Here is a 12,933-nt window from a genome sequence, read left to right as displayed (position 1 = left end):
CTCTCAGTTGAATATGATGAGCCGATCACCTTCAAGCAAGCTATCAAAGACAAATATAGAGAGAGTTGGTTGGTTGCTATGGAGGAAGAGATGCAATCTCTTCACAAGAACAAGACATGGGAGGTGGTCCCATTGCCTGTAGGAAAGTCTGCTATTGGTTGTAAATGGGTGTATAAAAGAAAAGAAAATCATACTAAGTCATGCGGTACAAGATATAAGGCTAGGCTAGTGGCCAAGGGGTTTGCACAAAAGGAAGGAGTTGATTACAATGAGATATTTTCTCTGGTGGTGAAACATACTTCTATCCGGGTGCTATTAAGTTTAGTAGCTCATGGTGATCTTGAGCTGGAACAACTAGACGTGAAGACAACTTTCTTGCATGGAGACTTAGATGAGGAAATATATATGGATCAACCTGAGGGTTACAAGGTTGAGGATAAAGAGAGTCAGGTATGTCGTTTGAGAAAATCACTTTATGGATTGAAACAATCTCCGAGATAAATGGTACAAGCGATTTGATTCTTTTATGATAAAACAAGGTTTCTCTAGAAGCAGCTATGACAGTTGTGTCTATATTCAGAAGCTTCATGGAGGTGATTCTATCTATCTATTATTGTATGTCGATGACATGCTTATTGCTTCAAAAAGCAAGGTGGAGATAGATAAGTTGAAGTCTAAACTTGGTAAAGAGTTTGAGACGAAGAACTTGGGTGCTGCAAATAAAATACTGGGTATGAAGATTAGAAGAGAGCGGACAAATCGGAAACTGTTCTTGAGTCAAAAAGGCTATTTAGAGCGGGTTGTTGAAAGGTTTGGAATGAAAGGTGCTAAGTCGGTGGTTACTCCATTAGCTCCACATTTTAGGCTTTCTGGTAATCAATCTCCCACTACAGCAGAAGATAAGGCATACATGGAAAATGTACCTTATGCTAGTGCAGTTGGCAGTTTGATATACGCTATGGTGTGTACACGTCCAAATATTTCACAAGCGGTAAGTGTTATCAGTAGGTTCATGGCAAATCCGGGAAAGGCACACTGGGAAGCTGTGAAGTGGATTTTGAGGTACTTAAAGGGTACCATTAACACTGCTTTGTGTTTTGGTGAAGATACATGTCAAATAAGCGGGTTCGTTGATTCAGATTATGCTGGTGATCTAGATAGACGGCGATCTACTACTGGTTATGTGTTCAAAATACACGGTGCTCCAGTTAGTTGGCGATCAATGTTACAGTCTACAGTGACACTCTCTACTACGGAAGCCGAGTACATGGCAGTAGCAGAAGGAGTAAAGGAAGCATTGTGGCTGAGGGGTCTTCTAGGTGATTTGGGTGTTGAGCAAGAACGCGTGAGACTGATGTGTGATAGTCAAAGTGCAATCCATTTGGCTAAGAATCAGGTCCATCATGCTCGAACCAAGCATATAGATGTCAGGTATCATTTTGTACGAGATGTCGTAGAGGAAGGTCATATTTCTCTTACGAAAGTACACACTGATGAAAACCCTGCAGACATGTTGACCAAGGTTGTGACAGGCAGCAAGTTTCAACACTGCTTGAACTTGCTAAACATTATTCCATTTTCGTCCAAAATTTAAGGATTTTTTTAAAATTATGAACGAGGTGGAGAATTGTAGAAATAGTCAACACAAGAAAAATTCAACACAAGTCATAATAGGAAAATAAGGGAACGACTTATATTTTATTGTAACATGATTCATTCATTTATTAGTATGTAAGACACTATAAATTGTCATATGTTTAGTGTAACAATCATCAAACAACATTGTAACAACAATATATATATATATATATATATATATATATATATATATATATATATATATATATATATATATATATATATATATATATATATATATATATATATATATATATATATATATATATATATATATATATATAAACAAAATTACTACTTTCTCAATATAATCAATCTTTATTCTTTAGACATATATTCCTTCATACAAGTTATTATTCTAACTATATTATTTCGTGTTCAACCTTAGTGAGGATGATATTTCATATCGTTGTTAGAAGCCAAATTTCCGCTTCGACTCCATCAGAATTTATAGTTAGTATATACTATTGGATCATTAATTTTATTGAATTGAATAAGGGAACAATGAATTGGAAGTTGATAAATTCAATAAAATTCATTTTGTTTGTTGGGATGAAAACTTACACCTAGTGATACATGAAGATATTATCGAAAGCTTAACAGTATTTAATTGATCATGATGATACATTAAAAAATAATGAACATAATATAATATTAGAAATCATATATCTCTATTATTTTCTTTAATATTTATTTGTAGCATCATCTTAATGTATAAAATAAACAACAAAACTCATATCTTTACTTGAAACAATAAACTTTGTTGAAAAACACTTATATCGCTCAAGTCCTTATGAATACTATAATCTTAGTACTTACTTTTGATCTTTAAAACAATTGCAACCAACAACTCGTGTTTCATATATTTTTTAATGTTGATATTCTCTATTAGACGCCCATTAACGAGAGCATTGAGGCTTATAGATAAAATAGACACTCTGATATTGAGGTCCACCTAATATTAGATGTAACTCTCTTGCACATATCGTATAATAAGCTCAAACAAAACAAATAATATGCCTTTTTAAATTCTACTTTAAGATAAGGCATTAACTCTTAGACTTTTTTCCCAAGTCAATGATCTTATTCACCACCATTAACTCTTAGTTAATTATCTGTCTTTGTTGAAGGAATATTAGTTTTGTGAGATAAGGTGATCCATACCCTAGGAAAGCCTATCCACAAGAATTTAAGAGACCATTTTAGACAAATACCTTATTAAGGAGATGGGCCAAAAATCCCCTAAAGAAGGGGGAAATTAACCTTAGGGATCAACAAAATGAAGAAAGAAGAGAAACTCTGTGAGAGTTTAACACTGTTAAAGAATCGATCGAATTACATCACTTTTAAGTCACCTCAAATAAAATCCTAGAAGGACTTGATGAAGTAGAAATTGAAACCAATAATGCCAAGACTCTTTTTACCATTGCATTGTCCTACCATAATATCAAGCTTTGTAAGCGCGCAAAGAGAAAATACGATTGATGACTGATGTAAAGCAAGTATAAGGAGAGTAATGTCGTCTAGACATGGTCTATCTAAAAAAGGTTCAACTAAGTGAATGAACTACTATTAATGTATAACACCCATGATCTCATTCTTTATACCTCTTAAATCCAACTATTACCAACTCCCAAAGAAACAATATGATTCCTCTTATCCGTTATTTACACTCGAGTGAAATAATCTAGTATTTGCGTTTCCTTCTGCAAGCCAACGAGTTTGAAATTGTTAAGAGAAAAAAGAGTACTTCATGTGCTGTAACCGATTGACATAATGGTGTAACCGATTACATCTCTTATTAATTGACTAATAAAATTTATAGTGGAAAAGTGCAACCCATTGACATAATGTGTCAACCGGTTAAACCTGAAAGAAATTAGTTAAAAACTGAAATATGAGTTAGTATAACCGGTTGACATAATATGTCAATCGATTACATTTAGGAGATTTTAGTTTTCTTTGTTAGTTAATTGTATCTCACAATGTATTATGTATATATATTCATTGGGAATCTTATGAATAATATGATTGCATATTTTCACCCTAAATTATCACTATCTCTCATTCTCTCTCCTTCTCCCCCTCAACACTCAATTATTCACCATTTTCACCAACCTTGTGCTTCCAAATTCTAACATTCGGCATCAAGAGTCTGGTTTGATTCATCAAACACCTAGTGTGCAAATATGACTTCAGTCTCTAATGAAAGAATTTATGAAAATCTACCTATCCTCGATGCGAATAATTACGACAAGTGGTGCAAACAAATGAAGGTGTTGTTTGGCTACCAAGATATTCTTGAAGTGATCAAGAAGAATGTGAATCTTCATATTGAAGGTGCTACTCTAGAGCAAAGAGCGTCGTACAAGGAAGAAAAGAAGAAAGATTTCAAAGCGTTGTTTTTAATCCATTAATGTGTTGATACGAATAATTTCAAGAAAGTTGGTGATTGCAAATCATCGAAGAAGACGTGGGAAATCATTGTGAAGACATACACATGGCTTGATAAGACGAAGGTTGTGAGGTTATAAACTCCCAAAAGACAACTTGGATTGATTTGAATGAAGAAGAAGGAGACCATCAACGATTTTATGAAAGAAAAATTAATTGGTTGGTGAACCAAGTAAAGGCGTGTGGAGAAACTATTACAGAGCAATATGTTGTCGCGAAACTATTGCATTCTTTGACACCAAGATTTGACAAATTGGTGGTTACGATTGAGGAATAGAAGGATCTTGCAACGATGAGCAAATAAGAGTTGCAGAGCTCTCTTGAAACATAAGAGAAGAGAATGGAGGAAAGGAATGTTGATATGGCAAAAGCGGAGATTGCTTTGCAAGCCCGTTTCAATGAGAGAGAGAAGAAGGCGAAGGGAAAATAGCCCATGAACAAAGGTGGAGGGAACTTTTAGAATTTTGGTGGAAGAGAGTCCCAAAATTCAAAGAATTCAATATTCCAAAAGCGTGAAAATAGTGGAAATATGGGTGCTAGATCAAACGAATCTATGGGAGTAAATTTAAGAGGTAGAGAAGTAAGAAAGATGATTGATAGGAGAAGCCTATAGTGCTTTAATTGTCAAAAACTTCATTATTTTGCAAGAGAGTGCAATGTCAAAAAGAAGGAACCTCTATAAGATGAAGTTAGGGTTGTGAGACAAGAGTTTGATGACGTGAACACACTCTTGTTCATGATCATAGAAGGATAATGCATCAGCAAAAGGTTGCAAGACAACAACAACATTAATGTGAAAACACTATAGAACTAAAGTGGCATCGTTGCAGTTTTACGCCAACCGGTTACATGCTGAAGAAAATGAAATGGTGACTTTTAAATAAGCATTGCAGTGCAATGATCAATGGTATTTGGACTTTGAATGTTCAACGCATATGAAGTGGATGAAACATTGGTTTGCTACAATCAATCGTGCCATGAAGGACAAGGTTAAGTTCACGGATGATACCACTATAGCGACAGAAGGGATCTGTGATGTATCGATGGAGATAAGGGATGATGGACATTATTTGATAAATTATGTATTGTATATCCCTGAAATGAAGCATAATCTTCTAAGTATTGGTCAATTACTTGAGAAGGATTACAAGATTCATATGGATTGTACAATAAGGATGCAAATAGAGTTTTGATCCTAAAAGTTGCTATGGCTGCCAATAGAACTTTCAAAGTTGAGTTGAAGGTTATGAAGCATAGGTGTCTTGCAATTGCATCTAGTAGATAAGAGTGATTATGACATTATAAGCTTAGGCATCTCAACTTTAGAGATCTCAATGCCTTGCAAATGAACAAGGTGGTTACTGGCCTGCATTTGATCCACATATCGGATAAAATTTGTGAAGAATGTGTGTCAGCGAAGCAACATAAATAAAAATTTGCAAAGGATGTAGGTTTTAGAACTAAGTGTCACCTTGGGGTGGTGTAGTCAGATGTGTGTGGATGGATGCAAGTTGATTTCATTGGTGGAAATAGATATTTTATCACATTCATTGATGATCATAGTAAAAAAACTATGGACATACTTAATCAATAGAAAATATAAGGTACTTGAAGTGTACAAGAAGTTCAATTCCATGGTTGAAGGGCAAAGTGATCACAAACTCAAAGTTCTCAAAACAGATGGTGGAAGCGAATATATCTCAAATGACTTTGGGAGGTTTTATGATCAATAGGGAATAATACATGAGGTAGTACCAACATATAAACTGCAAAAAAATGGTGTTACCGAAAGGAAGAATCTACCAATCATGAACATGGTGCAAATCATGTTGAAGGGGAAGAACTTGCCAAAAGAGTATTGGGGAGAAATGATGTCCATACCTACATATTTGTTGAATAGATGTCTATAACCAGCCCCCGTTGGAGCCCGAATGGAAGAAAATGTTAGAAGATCATCAAGGAAAAGAAGTTTGTCTACTTGAATCCAAGAATGTGAGTTGTTCTAGGATAAAGAAATCAATGTCGATGGTGATTTTGTCCATTTTGCACTTATGGCCAAATCTGAACTGGTTAAAACGAATGAGACCTTGAGTGATCCAAAATGGATTTGTGCTATGAAGGAGGAGTTTGAATCAATTGAGAATAATAAGACTTAGAAGTTAATTGATCTACCAGAAGGAAAGATACCAATTGGTAAGATATGTGTAACAAGTATAGGCAAATCTCAAAGGTGAAATAATCAAGCATAAGGACCGATTAATTGCGAAGGGATTTTTGCAAATAGAAAGTATAGACTTTGAAAAGGTATTTGCACCATAATTGAAACAATCTGATTTATTGTTGGGATTGAAAATAACAATAATTGGTCCATTTATCAAATGGGCGTCAAATCTTCATTTTTGAATGAACTGCTCGAAGAAGAGGTTTATGTAGAACAACTCCCTGGTTTTGTTGTGAAAAACCAAGACTCAAAGTTCTAAAATTTAAAAAAGCGCTGTACGGTTTGAAACAAGCTCCAAAGGCTTGGAACAAGAAGATATATGATTTCTTAAAAGAGATCGGTTTCAAGAAGTGTGTATCCGAAAATGGTGTGTATGTGAAGAAGGATACAATTGAAGGGGTGATAATCCATTGTCTATACGTAGACGATTTGTTTATTGTAAGCATCGATGAATGTTGTAGTTCTAAGTTCAAGGGTGAGCTTATGAAGTAGTTTGAGATGACTGACCTAGGACTCATGACATACTTCCTTGGTATTGAATTTTACAAGTCCAAGAAGGGACTACTCATGCCCCAAAGAAGGTATGCGATTAAGATTTTGAAGAAGTTTAAAATGAAGCATTATAATGGTCTCATTACACCTGCTAAATTGAGGTTGAAATTGTTGAAGAATGAGAATGTGCAGGATGTTAATCCAACTCAGTATAGTAGTCTTGGATCCTTGTGTTACTTGTGCACTACGAACCAGGGTTGGCGTTTATTGTTGTATTGTGAGTAGATTCACGGAGAGACCAAAGGTGTCTCACTCGGCAGCAATCAAGAGGATTTTAAGATACATGAAATGATCTATTGGTTGCGGATTTCTCTTTCTCGCAATGGACAGGGCATGATATGCAATTTACTCAAATTTACCGATTTCAATTGATGCAGAGATAAAGATGATAGAAAATCTACATCTGGATACATCTTTATGTTCGAAGAAACACCAATCTCTTGGTGTTCAAAGAAGGAACAGATACTGGTGCTCTCTTTTCGTGAGGCCTAGTACATTTAAGCTTCGTTATGTGCGTGCCAAGTCGTGTGATTAATGATTTTTTTTTTGAAGAAGTTGGGCAATGAAGATGGTGACATTGTAACTCTAATGGTTGTTAATGTTTCCGCTATAAGTATTGCTAAGAACCCAATTGCACATGGGAGAAGCAAGAATATTGAGATAAGGTTTCACTACTTGAGAGAAATTGTTAGTGAAGGAAGATTGAGATTGGGATATTGTAAAAGTGAAGATCAGATGGTCGATTTCCTGATCATGGGAGTCACAATTTAAATGTTCAAGAGATTAAAGAAAAACACGGGCATGGAAGACTTGGACAACATGAATTAAGGTGGTGTGTTAAGAGAAAAAAATTTGTAATTCATGTGTTGTAACCAGTTGACATAATGGTGTAACCGATTAAACCCTTTGGAAATTGACTAATAGAACTTACAGTGGCAAAGTGCAACTGGTTGATATAATATGTCAACCGATTACACATGGGAGCTTTCAGTTTTAGTTGTTAGTTAATTGTACGTCATCATGTATTGTGTATGTGTGTGTGTGTATATATATATATATATATATATATATATATATATATATATATATATATATATATATATATCTCCATTTGGTATCTTATGAATAAGATGATGACATATTTTTCACCCTCAATTATCACTCTCTCTCATTTTCTCTCCCTCTCCCTCTCGATATTCAATTATTAATCATTTTCACCAACCTTTTGGTTCCAAATTCATACAGAAATATCTGGAAAGACAAAGAGTATGTTTACTCATGAAGACCTCATATATTAATAAAAGCCTTGCTCCTAACTAAAATATCTTTTGGAGAAAGCATCGTCTCCTCCCTTTTTAGGTCTTTCCTTAACACACACCACATATCTCTCCAAAGAAACTTCATTTCTAACCAGACGGTCTCATATGACCCTTTTATAGTTAAGGAAACACTTCTATTAACATTAACCTCCATACAACACTTAAGAGGTATATCCCAATTCAAGAACACTCTGACAAAGTCCCACTAGAAAATTGGAAAACCGAGTTCCCTTTTGAGTGATGCCAAAACGAGAGAATACTTTCATTATTAACCAAAGTAGGTAAAAAATTACAATAATAAAAATTGTCCCCCTAGAAGTGGAAGAGATATATGTAAATCACATCTAAGTTAGTTTTCTAAATTGCTAGTAAATACAAGTAGTTCTCCAAAATGAAACATTGAACCTTATTCTTCTTAATTATACTATCTCAGGCTTTGTTTCGATTGATGGAATCAGACAGAGCAGAGTGGAATATGATTGAATATAATGATATTCCATTGTTTTGATAATTTAAAATCGGATGGATAAGAGCAAAATGAAATGGTATGGATTCCATCAATCAGAACCTTTCCCTAATAATAGTCGTCACTCTCTTAACGAAACCCTAACAACACTCTCTTCCACATGTAGCAAACTCGTCCTTATTAACATCTTCAAACTTAAAGGTAATCAAGTCCATCCGCTTTCTCTTTCATCTTCTTCTTCATATGCTTTTTCCCATGCTATTGATATGTTTCCTTCCTTTTTTCATAAAACAAAACTCTAACATTTCTCTTTTCCAATTCAGCAAAGTTGTCATGATAACCTTCTTCAAACTAAAAGGAAAACTTTTCCATTAGATTTCTTGCATTTTTCATATTTGTTCCATGTATGACACTAGTTCTTCTTAAAAAGTGTTTTTTCATTTGGCATGATTTACATCCTTTTTGGGTCATGTTTCCTTTTATGTTAATGCTAGTTTATATTTTCAAAATAGGTTAACATTCTGAAAGTTATATATATATATGTATGTATATATATATTATATATATATATATATATATATATATATATATATATATATATATATATATATATATATATGTATATATATATATATATATATATATATATATATATATATATATATATATATATATATATATATATATATATATATATGTATATATATATTTCAAAATCTGGTTCAAGACAACTCGTACTATGGATGTGGTTCATAAATGTTTGTGTTGCTATGGAGAAACAATATAAGAAGTATGAAGCTATTTTGGAAGCTTCATCCGCCAAAATGTTTGTTGTTGTTCATAAATGGTTTGTGTTGTTGTTGCTGATAAGTGTATGTTGTTGATGTTGTTGTTGTTGATAAATGTTGTTATTGTTGATGCATGTTGTTGTTGAGTTTATTATAGTGTAAGTAGATTATCTGTTTCATTAACCCTTAGGAGGAGACATTTGTCAGAGGCATTCCTCATGGAATGGAAGCAATGTAGGGGCATTTGCCTTTGATGGCCTCCTTATTCTCCGGGCATGTCCCAAATGGGGTAGTCTTTATGGGGGATTTACCCTTATGAGATTATTATTTGTCTTTCTTTCCTCCATTAATGTATCCAGTTATTCAGCCTTTCTTTATCAGTTCTTCGATGCCATCCTTCAGCTGGATACAATCATTAGTGTTGTGGCCATGGCTTTTATGGAATCATAAGTATTTTGATCTGTCTATCCGGGATGTCTCTTTGACGGGATAAGGGGGGGGGGGGGTGTCAGATTTTTGCCTTCCAAAATTCAGTGCTCAGATACTCTTGATAGATTCTCTCACGAGATATCGTCAGTGGGGTGTATCTGTCATACTTCCCTTGCATGTTTCTGTCAAAGTCATCTCCATGTTAGTGAGATTCTTTTCCGGATGGGCAACCAGAGTGAGACTCGCTAGATGATGGGTTATCAAAATATGTAGTTAATTTATATTCAAAAATCATAAAAGGTTCAACCATGGTTAACATCTCTTGGACAAATTTGACCTTTCTCTTCCCCTGTTTTTTCTTGAAATGATGGTTTCTTAGAAAATCGTTCTAAAAAATTCAACATTGTAAGTCTTCTTTAGCCCAATCTACTTCAATTAACACTTAAGTAAACCAGTAAACATACAACCACAAGCTTTCCTTCTTCCTTTGAACGGTCCCTATATGAACGACCTCAGTGATAGGACTTCGCTTCCAGGATGAGATTTGCGTCTAAAACTGAAGGAGATGAGCGATCCAAAATGCAACGGAATTTAAAATTTCTCCTTTAGTGATCCTTACGAATGGGCATGATCAGTGATAGAATTGTTACCTCTTGTGGCGATTGTAACCTTTGATGCAGATCTACGGAGCGATCACGAACGTTGAACGATGATAATGCCTCTACTCAATCCACACGAACAGATTCCTTCAATCTCAGTGCTAGCTGCTACGAATGAAGGCTTTGAGTGAGAGAGAGAGAGAGAAAAACGAAATTATAACTGCACAAATGCTTCTACACAATGGTTCTATTTATAGAACCACTTGTGTGGGCTGCAAGCTAAAAAGCCCACTCAAGTGTATGTGCCCCATATCTTATAATATGCCAAAATCACTTAAGCGCGTGGTACCTTACCATATTTCGTATTCTACTTAAGTACACCGTACCTTACGATGTTCTACAATTCACTTAAGTGCACCGTATAATATGATATTCCTTAGTTACTCTATCTCTCATCAATCCGTCCTTTTGTGTGTGACCCTGTAGGTTTTCGGGGCATTGGCAATTATATTAAATCACGTATTTAACATAATAAATAGTGAGTGGTATCTAGCAACACATCGCTGCTACCCAAGACACGAAAATGTCATGTGATCTGACAAATCCTTTTGTGATAATACTTATGTGTACAATTACCCTTTTGCCCTTATGTCTATATTGAACACAAGGCATAAATTGTGTCATCCTTGTCCAGTTCAATATTGGGCCCATAGACATTTATCCTGTTATGCAGGATGGGAAAATTCCATCTAGGTCACTCATGTTCCTTAGCATGCTTCGTGGAGTACCCATCAACTGTCTTTATGGTCATCCAGTTACGGACAACATTTGATCAGTAATAAGGCACTCGACTCTATATCTAGGGTCCATAGTGGTTTCAGATCGAAGGGTGGTATACACCATTATCACCATGAGAATAACTTATGACACTTTGCATAACATTCTATATAGTATTCTCATAGCGGGTCAATCCAGTATAAATATTACTCTTAATATTCATACTTATGTTTAAGACTTGATAACTCCTTATCCATGATCCATGAGATGTGATCATCAGTCTATATACATAATAGTCTTAATGCTTTAATGTTATCCCACTTCACAATAAAGCTCGACTACAGATACTTTAAGAATAGTGTCCTTATGTTTAATGTGATCTTATGATTGAGTCACACTTGATACATTAAACAGACTAGCTATTCTAGGGACTTTATTAAACAAACATAATAAATAAAAAGCCTTTTATTATTAATAAATAATTCGATACAAGTACCAAAAGTATTGGCCTCTAGGGCTTACACCAACAAAAACATCTTACCGAATTTTGTCCAGGAATCAAGGCATCCATCAGGTAGGTTATTGAACCATAACCGGGTTGGTCTGACCAAGGTTAGCACAAACAAATTGCACTTGTAAGTGTCTTTGACACTAGAGTAAGTTGGGAAAGTTCATCTACGAGTTGCACATGTTCATGCGGATCTCCCTTTCCATCATAATCGGTTAGCTTGGGTGGCTTCTCCGTAGACTTTAGGATCCCGCTTTCCAAGATTTATACCAACAACGTGTGTTTTGGATGCACCTTATCCATATGAGTTTATGCTTGAATCGGGGTCAGATCGTAACTTCCCCGATTTCCTCCGGGACTCAGAGGGGCAGGTTGATGCTTTTTTACTTTTGTTCCAATCCTTTGAACGAGAAGCCTCATCTCCCTTTTTCTCGGCTAGTTCCGGGATCACAATGAGAGTCTTTCTTGAAGCAACTTCTTGAATTGTATTCTCGGAGGAAGGAGCGTTGTGGAGGCTCTCTTCAAGGCGTTTAAGCCTTTCTTGAATAGTATTTGAGTTTTGTTGTCGAACAATGTTAAACACATTATCGAGTAACTTGTTAGTGACTTGTATGATGAGGTTTGCTTGTAGCATGTGAAACAAAAGTAACGCTTCATGTTGTGTAGCTAGAAGCGGAACAAGAGTTTCCATTAGATTGGGCGAAACTGATCTAGCCACTTGTAAAGCTCAAATTGGATCTGGGTGTAAAGAAACTACCATTCTAGGATATGCAACATTTTCCTGTGGAGGAAGAGGTGATTGATCGTTTGCTGCTAAGGGATCATCGACAACTTTGCGTGTAGTGGTGGATCTATAGTCTTGGATACAACCATATCTATTGAAGATGAAATTTGGTGATAAAAAATCTTGAAGAAATGATACTGAAGTAGTGTTAAGTCGAATTGAAATACGATAGATCTTTGAGTTCAATTCCGATTACTTGCTTCAGTGACCGGAAAGAGTTACAAACTGCAAAATTCGAATAACGAATGCGAATTGGTGGATGTCATAGGAAATAAGAGTCGATTCCCACATACGAGGCAAATATTCCGTCCTGGAACCATAAGTTAGAAATTTAAATGGAAGTGGCGGTGGATCGCAACCTCAAATGCAGTGGAGTGGGGGTACCAGCAAAGTTAGCA

The sequence above is a fragment of the Lathyrus oleraceus genome, chromosome 5 (assembly GCF_024323335.1).
Source record: "Lathyrus oleraceus cultivar Zhongwan6 chromosome 5, CAAS_Psat_ZW6_1.0, whole genome shotgun sequence".
NCBI lineage: Eukaryota > Viridiplantae > Streptophyta > Magnoliopsida > Fabales > Fabaceae > Lathyrus > Lathyrus oleraceus.
The sequence above is the reverse complement of the archived record's forward strand: the minus strand, read 5'-3'. Positions refer to the sequence as shown.